Here is a 14,609-nt window from a genome sequence, read left to right on the forward strand (position 1 = left end):
GCTTGTGTTCCCTCTCTCACTGTCTCTCTCTGTCAATTAATTAAATAAAATCTTAAAAAAAAAAAAGAACATCTTCTATGCCTACAGGCGATGAGGCAGGACGGTGGGAACAGCCCCCATCCACTGGTGAATGCAGATACCAGTGCTTTGGACTCACTCTCAAAACAGAGCAGTTAGTGCTTTGACCTCTTGCTGAACAGGTCGTCTCCATCCTGTAACTTTTAAGACTTTTTATTTTGAAATAATTTCAAAATTACAGAAAAGTTTCAAGGATAGAACAAAGAACATTTTACCATGTTTTATCATTCATTCTTTCCCTCCTGTCTTCTGTCACCTCATCCCCACCTCTGAAGCATGAACTATTTGAGAGTGACTTGCATACACCTATCCCTTTACCCCTAAATATTTTAGTGTACATTTCCTAAATTCTTAGGAAATACGGACAATCTCTCATATGACCATCACATAGTTATCTAATTCAGGAAGTGTATAATTTTATCTGATCAGTACAGTAGTATCTAATCTTTAGTACATGTTTCATTTTTGCCAGCTATCCCAATAATGTTTTTTGAAGCTTTTTTTTTTTTTTTTCCTGGTCCAGGATCACACTGCATTTTGTTTCCTGTCCTTAGTCTCCTTTAACCTGGAACAATTCTTTAACCTTTGTCTTATGAATATACTGATGTTTTTGAAGAGTTCAGCCCAGTTAAATGTTCTAGAATGTCCCTCAAGTTGGTCCCTTACCATTTGTCTAAAACCTGTATGAGGCTCTGAGCAGAAGCATTGTAGAACATAGTCTGGCTCTTTCCTTGGGATCTTAAATTTGGATTTGTGGGGACAGCAGTTACTATCAGGGGCACACAGGACCTATGTGTTCTCATGATTAGGGTTCTGTCATGCTGACACCAGCAAGCTTGGATAAATACATCTTTGAGGGAGGCAGGATGAGTCTGCATTCTAGAAGTCTCCAAAGATGCAGAAATGGCCCTGCACCCTGTCCAGCCTCCAGTCACTAGCTTGGCTTGGCCTCCTGAGGTGCCCTGAAGTTCATACTCCAGACATGAAGTCCTGCTCTCAGAAATCTTGAGCAACCTGCAGTCCTGGTTTCTAACATGTCCCTACTGTTGGTCTGCTCTGTGGCCTGGGGCTACTCCCTTCCCCCTCTGGGTCAGTGATGGGGAGAGGAGCTTCTCCTGGCTCTACCAAGTGCCCCTGGCACTCCAAACAAGTGTGGGGTAGGGGGAAAGTCACTGAGCCCTGGACTGGTGGGAAAACAGGCCAGGACTCTGGACTATGACAAGGTTAAGCCAATTTGGATGGTCTTCGTTGTGATCTGGCAGGCAGATCATCAAACCTGGAGCTTTGTTTCCAGCTGTCGGACAGTGTCCGAAATGGTGAATTGTAATCTCTGTTCAAGCAACCATATAGCATCAGGGAACTATCACATTAGTTGTAGGTATTTTGTCAGACCAAAGCAGACAATGCAAACATGTTTTAAGTGTCATTGATCTCCACAAGACTTTGGCCAAGCAAGCTTTCAATGTGAGAAACAAAATAAAATTGATTTTCGTCTTGTTATTAAGTCAACACCCTTGTCTGCTTTGTTTTAACACTTGCACTAACACTTCAGCGTGCTCTCTCTGGGGATGCGGACATTCACGTGAGAGACATAGACTCTCGTGCCTTTTTGAATGTGGATTCATTAAAATTAAATACAATTTAAAATTCAGGTCCTCAGTTGCACTGATAACATTTCGAGGGCTCAGGAGCCACATGCAGTTAGTGACCACTGTGTTGGACAGTGCAGATCTAGAACACCATCATAGTTCTGTTGAACAGCACTGCTGTACACTTACAGCAGTCAGGGAAGCAGGGACACTTCCTTCTGTGACTGACAACAGACTTGGTCACAGGGAAAATTTGACAGATTGTGAAGTTAGCTTTTAAATATGACTGCAGACTGTTGGGGTGCTGGATTGGATCAGAGGTATGCTGGAAGGATTTACGGAATTTTATGTCTTCTGTCTGGTAGCTCAGAGCTTCCCACGTTACGGTGCTATAGCCAGGTTTTAAAGAGAATGCAGCCAAGCTGAATTCACTGAGGTGGTGATTTCAGTCAGTGCACTGGGTCTTAACATTTATCAGGCCCTCCATAGCCTCAGGGCCTTGAGTGCAGGGGCCAGGTGCAGGAGCCCGGTTTCTAGCTGTGGGGTACTTCTGGTAGGAAGGGGACCCCATTCTCACTGCTGAGGCAACCACCACTAAGGACCCTGGGCTGGGTGTTGGGCTGAGGTATCTGGTGGTAGGTTCTAGAGCAGGGCAGGGGACTGGGACTCACTCACATGAATGATAAACAACGTCTGGATTAATACTACTCCTGCACTTGAACATCTATCTGATGAGGACATCCAGAGCTGTGTTCCTAGGCCAAACCTCGGCTCACTGTTCCACGAAGCATGGGTCATGGAGAAGGGCTGACAACTGTCTCTGAGCTTCCAAGACCCAGCCCCCCCAACTGCCGAGGAAGCCACATAGTCAGCTGTGCACAAGTGGGAACATCCGTGTCTACTTGTAAGTGCCTGTCTGCCTGTGGGTCCTTGCTTCTGTGTGTGTCTGTCCCCGCCTCCTGGCCACCCAAGCAGAGGAGGGGAAGCTGAATAGGCCGAGGTCCACGCCGCTGCATCTGCTCCTGCTAGGATGTGGCTCTTCCACACTCTGCTCTACATGACCAGTAAGTCAGCCTCACCCCCGGCCCTGGGAGGTTGCTGTGCCCTCAGCACAGCCTGTCTGTCTAAATGGGGCTCACTCAGAGCGAGAGGTCAGAGACCATAGGTGCTCTTGCTTGCTGGGTTAGATCCCCAGCCTTACTCAGAAGGGCTTCTGAAGCTGTTGATGGTGCTGACAGCCTGTGGCTTCAGACTCCAGAGCTCTGCTACCCTGTTCCTCCTCCAGCCAGCCTCCCCTCCCCGCCTTGGGCCTTTTCCCCACCGCACCCATTCCTGGCAGGTCCCTGGGTCTGTGCAAGTTTGTTCTCAGAGTATGGAGGCTGATGGTGCCCACCCTACCCAGCAGAGCACCCTTCCATCCCAGACTGGGGCTCAGCTGATGAGGGTGGGGGACTCTGAGAACATGAGCGTTGAGGAGAGACTGGGGGGGCATGTGTCTGTGTGGTAGAATGTGAACGTACTGGGAGAGCCTGCTTCCTGTTTCTGATGTTAGGGCCAGTATGAGAACCTCTGTGTGGGTGGAGGGGGGCGCTTCCTCTTCCCCCCGCCTGGGGGTCCCATTCTGGCCTTTAAAACTACCATGGAAACCACTTGGGGCAAGCCAAGCCATGAGCCTGCACCTGCCTACAAGGCCTCAAGGATGAGATTGAGCATGGTCATTGAGCCCCTGGAGGCAGCTCAGGTCAAGCAGGGGGCTAGGGTGGTCCAGCATAGTGATCTGGACAAGCTTCCCCGGGGGTCTCCTGCATTGGTCAGAAGCTTGATGGAAGAATGAGATGAACATCAGGCAGATGTTTCAAGGCTCTTGGGAGCCTGAGTTCTCCCTGAAGGATGGGCAGGGGCCAGCAAGTGAGCACCAGACAGTGTCTGAAAAAGCTGAATCCATTGTTGGAGGGAACTCAGAATTAGCAACCACCCTGGGGCCCGGTCACCAGGAGGCAGGCCAAAAGTGTAGGGGACCAGCAAAACATACATTTTTGGACACATTTTAATATTTGATATTCAAAATAATCATTATGAAAAGGCCAGGGGCGCCTGGGTGGCTCAGTTGGTTAAGCAACTGCCTTCGGCTCAGGTCATGATCCTGGAGTCCCGGGATCGAGTCCCGCATCGGACTCCCTGCCCGGCGGGGAGTCTGCTTCTCCCTCTGATCCTCCCCCTCTCATGCTCTCTGTCTCCCATTCTCTCTCTCAGATAAATAAATAAAAAATCTTTAAAAAAAAAAAAGAAAAGGCCAATACTTTGTTGAACTTTCTTTTCCTTATTTTACAGTTTAGACTTCTCTTTATTTTCACTCACATACAGAGTGTGGAGAGGGTTTCACACTTTTTATGGCTTAAGGCTTTGATCCCCCATCACCAAGTATGTCTGAAAAAGATACTTAGGCTAGACTCTGGTCCACCCCTTCCCAGAAAGGAGGAGGTGACTGGAGCCCAGAGAGGTGCAGTGACTGTCCAGAGTTACAAGCAAGTACACGTAGAAATGGGGCTCAAGCCCAGGCCTCTGCCCTGACTTCCAGCTCTAGAATACCCCATGGCCTGGGGTGCTAACACTGGCATCATTCTGAGCTCCTCCTAGTCTCTGTTTCCTGTGGCCTCTGGCATGACCAGCCATTGCCCCAGTGCCTTTTTCAGCAATGTCAATCCAAGGGACATTTATCAAACCCCTTCTGGGGCCTAGACAGTCCCCAAGCTGATGGACAGCAGAGAGCAAGGTGGAGCAGGCTTGCAATGAGGTCACTTAGCCCACAGCTTGGCTAAGCTATGGAAAGGGTGTGAGAGCAAGGCCCCAGCAGCTCCAGTCCAGAAACGAAGCTGGCTGTGAGGAGGGATGGAGGGAAGGACCAATCCTGAAGAGTTTCCTGGAGGAGGTGAGACGTGCTGAGTTTTAGGGGCTGGGGAGAGTCTGGGAAAGTGACACAGAGATGCAGGGAGGTTGGGAGGAACCCCTCAGACTATGACTCCAGGCCCAGGGCCCTGAATCCTGTGCCTGGCTGGGCTTCCCTAGACTGGAGGAAATCCAGACTATTCTGACGTGACCCTGATCTTTTACCCTTCCCAAGCCACCCACTGTGGTGATGTCCACTTCTCATCTGTGAGAGCAGATGAGACAACATCAATTGTCTAAGAGTTTTTTAGCCATGAGCAGATACACAAACATACTCTAACCCTGGAGCTGCCCTCAGCCCCACTCTAGCCCTATCTTGCCCTGCTACCATACAGCCTGCTGTCCCCAGCTCAGTCTTTACGCTTGAGCCATCCTATGACCCCAGCCACTCAGTTCTCCCTGGGTCACCTTACAGAGGGGCTTGAGATGGAGGGTAAAGCTGTCAGAACACGACAGGCCCTCCCTTGTGGTTGTAACACTAGCATCAGAAGTCGAGGGCCTGCTGTACTCTTGTACCAACTTCAGGCTGGCCCTGTTGGGTCCTCATGGGGAGTGGGAAGATGTCAGACCTGGCTCTGCCCAGGGCACACCCCAATACTTGTGTGCAAGTATATGATGGAAAACCTTGGTGGTTAGGGATGAGGGACCATAGTGTCCAACTCATGGTCTTCAGCAAGTATAGACTGGTAGAGGGGGGCTTTCTGTTTAGAACCAGTATGGACAAAGATGGGGAGTGTGAGGAGTCTGTTTAGGAAGATGCAGGGCAAAGCTTGAGTGGGAGCCGAAGGCTGCTGTCAACACCCCCCTCCCCGCCCCCTGCCCAGGACATGCTGGGCCCTGGGGGTGAGGGTGCGCTGTCCCTGTCCTGGGCCCCTGTGTGAAGAGAGAGCGGGCTGCACTCAACACTACAAACCCTCTAGCGCCAGCCAGTGGGTCCATTGACGATGCCTTCCGGTCTCGCACAGGGGGGATGGGAAAAGGGCATTCCAAGCAGAGGCAGAACATCTGAGAAGTGCAATGTGTGTGGGCAAGCCAGGTGTGGACTGTGGTCCATGTGGAAACCAGATGTTTCCAACCTTTCTGGGAGGTTGCCTTGTAGGATGTATACAGGGGGCTTGTGGGCAGTCAGGCTGGAGAGGTCCAGGGTGGTGGTGGGGAGGGTGGAGGGCCAAGAGTACCAGGCGGCTAAGGGAGCTTGGCGCTCACCCTGAGGGGAATGGGAAGCCACAGCAGGTCTTGAGCAGGTGGCAACAGTGAGACTTAACATGTGGGAAGGCGGAGTCCTGGAGAAAGGGGAAACCGATGAGGCTCCTGTGTGAAAGACTGATGTGGGTGGCTTGAAGGTGAGCTGCCCCATGGGACAGGCCACTTGCATGTGGCTATGAGGCAGGAGCTCCGCGTAGGTCTTCCTGGGTGTTCTGGGCTTGAGGGTCAGGACACCAGACTCTAGTCCCAGTTCTACAGCTAGCTCCTTATGTAAATTTGGACAAACCATGCCCCCTCGGCCTAAGTTTGCTAAACCAAGAATAGTGCTGTGAGAATGTATATTCAAAATGCCTATAAGAGACTTTTTTTTTTTTTTTAAGATTTTGTTTATTTATTTGATAGAGACACAGTGACAGAGGGAACACAAGCAGGGGGAGTGGGAGAGGGAGAAGCAGGTTTCCCGCGGAGCAGGGAGCCCAATGCGGGGCTCGATGCCAGGACCCTGGGACCATGACCTGAGCTGAAGGCAGATGCTTAATGACTGAGCCACCCAGGCACCCCCCCCCGCCAGTAAGAGTCTCTTAACTGTAGGAAAGAAATGGAGGGTTGCTGGAGGGGTGGTGGGTGGGGCGATGGGGTCACTGGTGATGGGCATGAAGGAGGGCACATGATGGAATGAGCACTGGGTGTTATATGCAACTGATGAATCTCTGAACTCTACCTCTGAAACTAATAATACACTGTATGCTAATGAATTGGATTAAAATAAAATAAAATTAAAAGAAATAAAATGCCCAGTGTGTTGGGGGAAGATAGAGGTTTGGGTGGGGGGGAGGAGTGCTGGCTGACAGGATGAAGGGAGGGTCTTATTCTTACTCAGCAGGCCTAGGTGGCTGGAGACAGCTTAGGAGAGGCAGCCCTGTGGGTAGTGTGGTGACAGACACTGGTTTGGCTGGGCTCATGTGTCTGACGGCACACGGGGGCTTGAGATGGAGGGTAGGGCTGTCAGAACACGACAGGCCCGCCCTTGTGGTTATAACACTAACATCAGCACCCGCATACTGAGCTGTCAGCGTCAGACCCCGGGCAGAGGCGTCCTGTTTGCTCTGCACAGCCCTGTATGTCAGGTGGGGCAACTGAGGTGAGGTGACAAGCCCAAGGTCCTTCAGTGACTCCGTGACAAAGCAAGGATTTGAACACAGGACTGTCTCCCTCTGGGGCCCGTGCTATATTTTCTGAGTGTCTGTGGGAAAGGAAGGGGTTCCCCCATCTGGTGACAGCCCAAGCAAAGGTAAAATGTCAGGGGCCTGGAGGGAATCTGCTCCAGCAAGGTGGCCCACGGCTGGCAGGTCCCTGGCACCAGCCAGCTCCCAGGGTGGGTGCTGGGGACTGGGAAAGCTCAGTGAACACACATTCTCATGCCACCGTACCTGCACAGGTGGTTCTTGCCGACCTAGTTACCAGCTATCTAACCCAGAGCTCTGCCCCGCAGAACTGTGCCTAGCTTTGGGGGCCTTTTGTGACCCTCTTCTCTGTTTACCAACCCCTCAGTGCCTCCAGCTTTCACTAAAGGCTTGAATTAGGCAGACCTGGGCCCTAGACACAAGTATTGACTTTTCTGATGGACCACAAGCAAATCACTCAACTTCTCTGAGCCTCAACACCCAGTGTGGTGCCTGGAAGAAATCAGGTGATCTGGGAGGGTGGCCGTGATCGTCTCTCTGCTCATGTCCTCCCCTTTCCCACCTCTCAAGGATCTGGCATCAGGATCCCCCAGTTGAACAAGGCAAAAATGGGGACAGGGATGGGGTGGTGAACAAGAATCTCGGGCCTACGCTGACATTTCCAGGACACTTCTGGGTCTGGCCCTATGCTGAACTGGGCTTTGTGGTTGAGGGGGAGGGGTGTCACAGATGACTCAGATTAGATCACATTTTGGGGGAGACTGACTTAATCACAGATCACTCTGACCTAGACAGGATTTAGAGCCAGACACACTGCAGGATGTGGGGAAGGGGTGGGGGGATCAGGGACCAGTGAGTTAGTCTGGCTGAGAGTCTGAAGTAGCTCCTGGAGCACGGAGTGCCTGAGCAGGGCCCCAGAGGATGGGGCAGACGTGAGAGCAAGGAGGGCATGCTGGTCAGGGGGATCTGCTTGGGCAAAGGCCCGAAGTGGGAGGTCTGTGGATGGTGTCCAGGGAGAGGGGTATAGAGGAGCTTGACGTGGCTGAGGGCAGACCTGGCAGAGGGGGCATTGTGCTAGGCGGGGAGATACCACAGATGCCCAGGTGAGGAGACTGGACTTATCTCAGGGGTTTCAAACCTTGTCTGTCGGTTACACAGTAGAACACAGAGAGAAAGCCTCCCAGTTACCCCTTGCAAGAAATTGCTACTTCTTACTCTTTATTTTTTTAAAGATTTATTTATTTATTTTAGAGAGAGAGGGCAGAGCCGTGAGGGGCAGAGGGAGAGGGAGAGGGAATCTTAAGCAGACTCCACCCTGAGCGCAGACCCCACAATGTTCTTATCACCTGACAAAGTTAACAATAATTTTGGGGTGTCCATATTCAAATCTTCCTATCTCAATTTATCTTTTTTTAACAATAAATTTTTTTGAGCCGAGATCCAAACAAGGTCCACATTACATTTGGTTGCTATGCCTCTCTTAGTCTAGAGTGGCCCCCTTGCCTATTTCTTGGTTTGTGTGTCTTTTTCAAGTCTTTGCTTTACTGCAGAGCTTGGTCACTTGTCTTGTAGAACAGCTTCATTCAAGATTTGTGTGTTTGCTTCCTTTTGGTGCAGTTTGTCCTTTTATCCTCTGAATTTCCCAAAACCTGAATGTTAGTGCTAATGACTTCATTAAATTCAGTTGAACTTTTTTGGCATGCATACTCTAAACTATTGTGGGGATTTTGCCATACTTCCTAGATATATCTCACTTCCCCTTTTTGTTTCTTTTGCCAAAGTATTTTAAAGGCATGCTACTCAAAATGTGGTCTGAGGATCAGCAGCCCAGGGTGGGCATCACTGGGGAGCTTGTTGAAAATACAGAGTCTGGGACTCCTGTAACCTTCCTACGGTGTCACACTCCAAGGCACATATGTCCGAAGACCCATTCTTGGGGACGTTAAGATTGACTAGTGGGTTCAGGGGGTGTCAGTCTAATTGTAAAGTTTTCTATCAAATTTTCTTCTAGTAGTTTCATGCATTGATGATCGTGGCCTGAATTCATTATTGTACAGTGGCTTGCAAAATTGTGTTTTTATGATTCTATTACTCTGCCCACATCAACTAGGACTATTTGGTGACCCTGAAATGCAATTTATATAGGAAAGATAAGAAAATTAGTATTTTCTCTTTAATAAACAACTTTTAGAGTAAGGGGATGGTGCCCTCATTACTTCTAATGCTAACCAATGCAGTGTTTTGATTTGTTTTGGAGGATTTTTTCTTCTCTCTTAAATATTATTATTAACTTACAGAATTTTTATATATTCAATGTGTTTCAGAAACTTGCAATTATACTTTAATGTAAACTTCTTTGAATTACACAATAAAATTCAGATTAGTGACTTTTCAAATTAAATCAAATCCATGTGACTTGTACCCATTTCAAGACACAGAATATGAGCAACAGCCCAGAAGTACCCTTTGTTACTCCCTCTAGTCATTCATTACCTTATCCCCAAGAGTAACCACTCTCCTAAGTTCTTTTTTTTTTTTTATAAATGTTTATTGTTATGTGCCACTGAGGTTTTGCAGTTGTTTCTTACATATCATTATTGTCAAAACAGACTGATACAATGAGGAACCTAAGTCACAACTCTCCTAAGTTCTAATACCATAGTTTATTTTGCCTGTTTTAAATTTAGTATAAATGGAATTATACAGTATGGTCTGTTTTGTTCCTAGCCTTTGACCCAACATTGTGTTTATGAAATCCAACCACCTTGTTGTAGGTTATTTTCACTGCTGTGGAGTATTCCATTGGTGACTATTCACAGCTTATCCTTTCTACTCTGGATGGATATTTGGGTTGTTCCAATTTGGAGTTATGAATAGTGAGGCTGTGAACATTCTTGTACATGTCTTTTTGTGGACATATAAACACACTTCCGCTGGTGATATGCCTAAGAATAGAATTGCTGGGCCATAAGTTATACATATGCTCTGCTCTAGTGATACACCCAAATGGGTTTTCTGAAGAGGTTGTACTGACTTATATTCTTACCAGCAGTATTTGAGAGTTCTAGTTGCTCCAAATCATTGGCAACACTTGGTATTATCTTTTTCATTTTAGCCATTCTGGTAGTTGTATAGTGATACTATATGGTGGTTCTAATTTGCCTTTCTCTGAAGTCTATTGAGTGCCTTCTTATTTGATTACTAGCCATTTGGATAATTTCTTGTGAAATGTCCTTTTTTACGTACCTCTTTCTTATTGAGCTGTAGGAATTTTGTACATATTCTGATATAAGTCTTTTCTCAGATATTTGTGTCGCAAATATCTTCTCTCACTCTGTGGCTTGCCTCTTTATTCTCTTAATGGTGTCTTTTGATAAACAGAAGTTCTTGAGTTTAATGAAGTTCAGTTTATCAGTTCTTTCCTTTATGGTTAGTGCTTTTTGTGTCCTGTTTAAAAAATATTTGTCCACCCCAGGGTCCTCTGTTTTCTCTTAAAAATGTTATTGTTTCATTTTTCAAAATCAGCCCATCCAAATCCACATTTCAACCCATCAGGAATGTGTGTATGTGTGTGTGTGTGTGTGTGTGTGAGAGAGAGAGATATTGGGTGAGAATAGTCAAGATTAATTTTTTTTTTTTCAATATTGATATCCAAGTGACCCAGCACCATTTAAAAAATCATTCTTGGGTGCCTGGGTGGCTCAGTCGGTTAAGCGTCTGCCTTCGGCTCAGGTCATGGTCCCGGGGTCCTGGGATCAAGTCCTGTGTCGGGCTCCCTGCTCAGCAGGGAGTCTGCTTCTCCCTCTGACCCTCCTGCCGCTTGTGTTCTCTCTCGCTCTCTGTCTCTCAAATAATTAAATAAATAAAATCTTAAAAAAAATAAAAATAAAAAATCCTTTCCTCACTGTTCTTCACTGTCACCTTTGTCATAAAATAGGTGATCATATGTGTTTGGACTCTCTGTTCCATTGGTCTGCCTGCCCTGTGCTAGTATAATTCTGTCTTAACTATAACTTTGTAATGTCTTGATTACCAAGTCCTACAAGTTTGTTATTCTCCCTTAAGAGTGCCTGACTATTCTTGCACTATGCAATTTCCTATAAATTTTTAAATTGGCTTGTTAACATATCTCACCCCCCCACCCAGTAATTTGCTGGGATTTTGATTAGGAATCAATTGTAGCTATAGATCAGTATAGTGATAATTGACAACAGTATTGAGTCTTCCATTCATGAACATGATCTATTCCTTCATCTATTTAGATCTTTAATCTCTCCTAATCTTTTATAGTTTTCAGCATAGAGGTTTTGCATGTTTTTAGTTAGACTTATTTTTAAGCATTTGATTTTTCTGTCTTTTGCTAATAGCATCTTTAAAAGTTGTTCATTCTTTATTTGATCATTGGCGGCATATAGAAGTACAGCGTTTCTTTGTATATTGCTTCTATATCCAGAAACCTTGCTAAAGGCTCTTGTTAATTCTCAGTGTTTGGCTGTGAATCTGTTGGATTTCTCAGTCTACTTAATCATTTCATCTGCAAATAATGGCAGTTTAATTTTTTCCTTTTTAATCTTTATGGCAATCTTTTTTTCTTATTGATCTAAGTCCGCTGGTAAAATGTTGAGTAAAAATGGTGAGAGTGGGGGTGCCTGGGTGGCTCAGTCGTTAAGCATTTGCCTTCAGCTCAGGTCATGATCCCAGGGTCCTGGGATTGAGCCCCGCGTTGGGCTCCCTGCTCAGCAGGAGGCTTGCTTCTCCCTCTCCCACTCCCTCTGCTTGTGTTCTCTCTCTCGCTGTCTCTCTCTCTCTGTCAAATAAATAAATAAATAAAACTTTAAACAAACAAAAAAAAGTGGTGAGAGTGATCATCCTTGTCTCATTCCTGATTTTAGGGAAAGCTTTCAGCAACTCACCAATAAGAATGATGTGTGCTGAAGGTTTTTTGTGGATATTCTTGATCAGATTAAGGAAATTCCTTCTATTCTGGTTTACTGTGATTTTTTATCACAGACCAGTATGAGATTTTATCATGCCTTTTTCCTGCATCTATCATAATGATCCTATGATTTTTTTCCTTTTTTCCCTGTTAATGTGATAAATAAATCAGTTATTATCAAATGTCAAACCACCCTTCCATTCCTGAAATAAACTCAACTTGTTGTGATATATTATGCTTTTTATATGTCACCAGATTTGATTTGCTAACATTTTGCCTAGGATTTCTACATCTATGTCCAAGAGAGAGATCAATTGTCCTTCCTTGTATTGCTCCTGTCAGGTTTTTTCCTGATTTTTGTTTGTTTGTTTTTTAAATCTTTGCTCTTGTCAGGTTTTAATATCAATGTTATTCTGACCCCATAAGATGATTGATAAGTATTCTCTCAATCCTGTTCTCTGGAACAGTTTGTGTAAGATTGCTATTTCTTCTTTAAATGTTTGGAAGAGTTTGCTGTAAAGCCATCTGTGCTTGGAATTCTTCCTAAGGTTTTTAATAATCAATTTAATTTCTTTGATAAAGATTATTCAGTTTGCACTTTTTTCATCAGTTTTGGTAAATCTTTATTTCAAGGAATTTGCCTATTTCAACAAAATTGTGAAGCGTAGTGGCATAAAATTGTATATACTATCCTCTTATTATTTCTTAAATGTCTTAGGATCCATTCTGATGTCCTCTTTTTCATTCATATTGGTAATTTGTGTGTTCTCTTTTTTTCTTGATCAGTGTTTCTAGGGGTTTATCAGTTTTATTAACCTTTTTAGAACACAAACTTTAGGGGCACCTGGGTGGCTCAGTTGGTTAAGCGACTGCCTTTGGCTCAGGTCATGATCCCAGGGTCCTGGGATCGAGCCCCGCATCGGGCTCCCTGCTTGGCTGGAAGCCTGCTTCTCCCTCTCCCACTCCCCCTACTTGTGTTCCCTCTCTCGCTGTCTCTCTCTCTGTCAATTAATAAAATAAAATCTTTAAAACACAACTTTAGCTTTGTTGATTTTCTCTACTGTAAGTTAGGTTTCTGTTTCGTTGATATATGCTCATATCTTTATTCCTTCCTGGACTTTCTTTGGGTTTGATTTGCTATTCTTTTACCTTTTTGAGAAGGAAGCTTAGATAAGAGTTTTCCCCTTTCTTCTTTTTTAACATATGCCCTTAAGGCTGTACATTTCTTCTAAGCACTGCTTTAACTGTTTCCCACAAGTTTTGATTTCTCATATCTTAATTCTCATTTAGTTCAAAATATTTAAAAATTTCCATTGTGATTTCATTTTTGGTCCCAGATTATTTAGAAGTGCATTGCTTAATTTTGTTTTTTTTTTTTCACTTACATAATTATATTTATTGTGTAGAGTTGAACATGGTCCTTTTTTTAAATTATGATGTTATGTTAATCACCATACATTACATTATTAGTTTTTGATGTAGTGTTCCATGATTGTTTGCGTATAACACCCAGTGCTCCATGCAGTACGTGCCCTCTTTAATACCCACCACGAGGCCAACCCATCCACCACCCCCTCCCCTCTAGAACCCTCAGTTTGTTTCTCGGAGTCCATAGGCTCTCATGGTTCATCTCCCCCTCCGATTTCTCCCCCTTCAATCTTCCCTTCCTGCTATCTTCTTCTTCTTTTTTTTTTTTTTTTAACATATAATGTATTATTTGTTTCAGAGGTACAGGTCTGTGATTCAACAGTTTTGCACAATTCATAGCGCTCACCATAGCACATACCCTCCCCAATGTCTATCACCCAGCCACCCCATCCTTCCCACCCCCCACCACTCCAGCAACCTGGTTTGTTTCCTGAGATTAAGAATTCCTCATATCAGTGAGGTCATAGGATACATGTCTTTCTCTGACTGACTTATTTCGTTCAGCAAAATACCCTCCAATTCCATCCACCTCGTTGCAAATGGCAAGCTCTCATTCCTTTTGATGGCTGCATAATATTCCATTGTATATATATACCACTTCTTCTTTATCCATTCATCTGTCGATGGACATCTTGGCTCTTTCCACAGTTTGGCTATTGTGGACATTGCTGCTATAAACATCGGGGTGCACGTACCCCTTCGGAGCCCTACATTTGTATCTTTGGGGTAAATACCCAGTAGTGCAATTGCTGGATCGTATGGTAGCTCTATTTTCAACTTTTTGAGGAACCTCCATACTGTTTTCCAGAGTGGCTGTACCAGCTTGCATTCCCACCAACAGAGTAGGAGGGTTCCCCTTCCTCTGCATCCCCGCCAACATCTGTCGTTTCCTGACTTATTATTTTAGCCATTCTGACTGGTGTGAGGTAGTATCTCATTGAAGTTTTGATTTGGATTTCCCTGATGCCAAGCGATGTTGAGAACTTTTTCATGTGTCTGTTGGCCATTTGGATGTCTTCTTTGGAAAAATGTCTGTTCATGTCTTCTCCCATTTCTTGATTGGATTCTTTGTTCTTTGGGTGTTGAGTTTCATAAGTTCTTTATAGATTTTGGATACTAGCCCTTTATCTGATATGTCATTTGCAAATATCTTCTCCCATTCTGTCGGTTGTCTTTTGGTTTTGTTGACTGTTTCTTTTGCTGTGCAAAAGCTTTTTATCTTGATGAAGTCCCAATAGTTCA

Source organism: Phoca vitulina, unplaced genomic scaffold (genome assembly GCF_004348235.1).
Source record: "Phoca vitulina isolate PV1807 unplaced genomic scaffold, GSC_HSeal_1.0 scaffold128, whole genome shotgun sequence".
Lineage (NCBI taxonomy): Eukaryota > Metazoa > Chordata > Mammalia > Carnivora > Phocidae > Phoca > Phoca vitulina.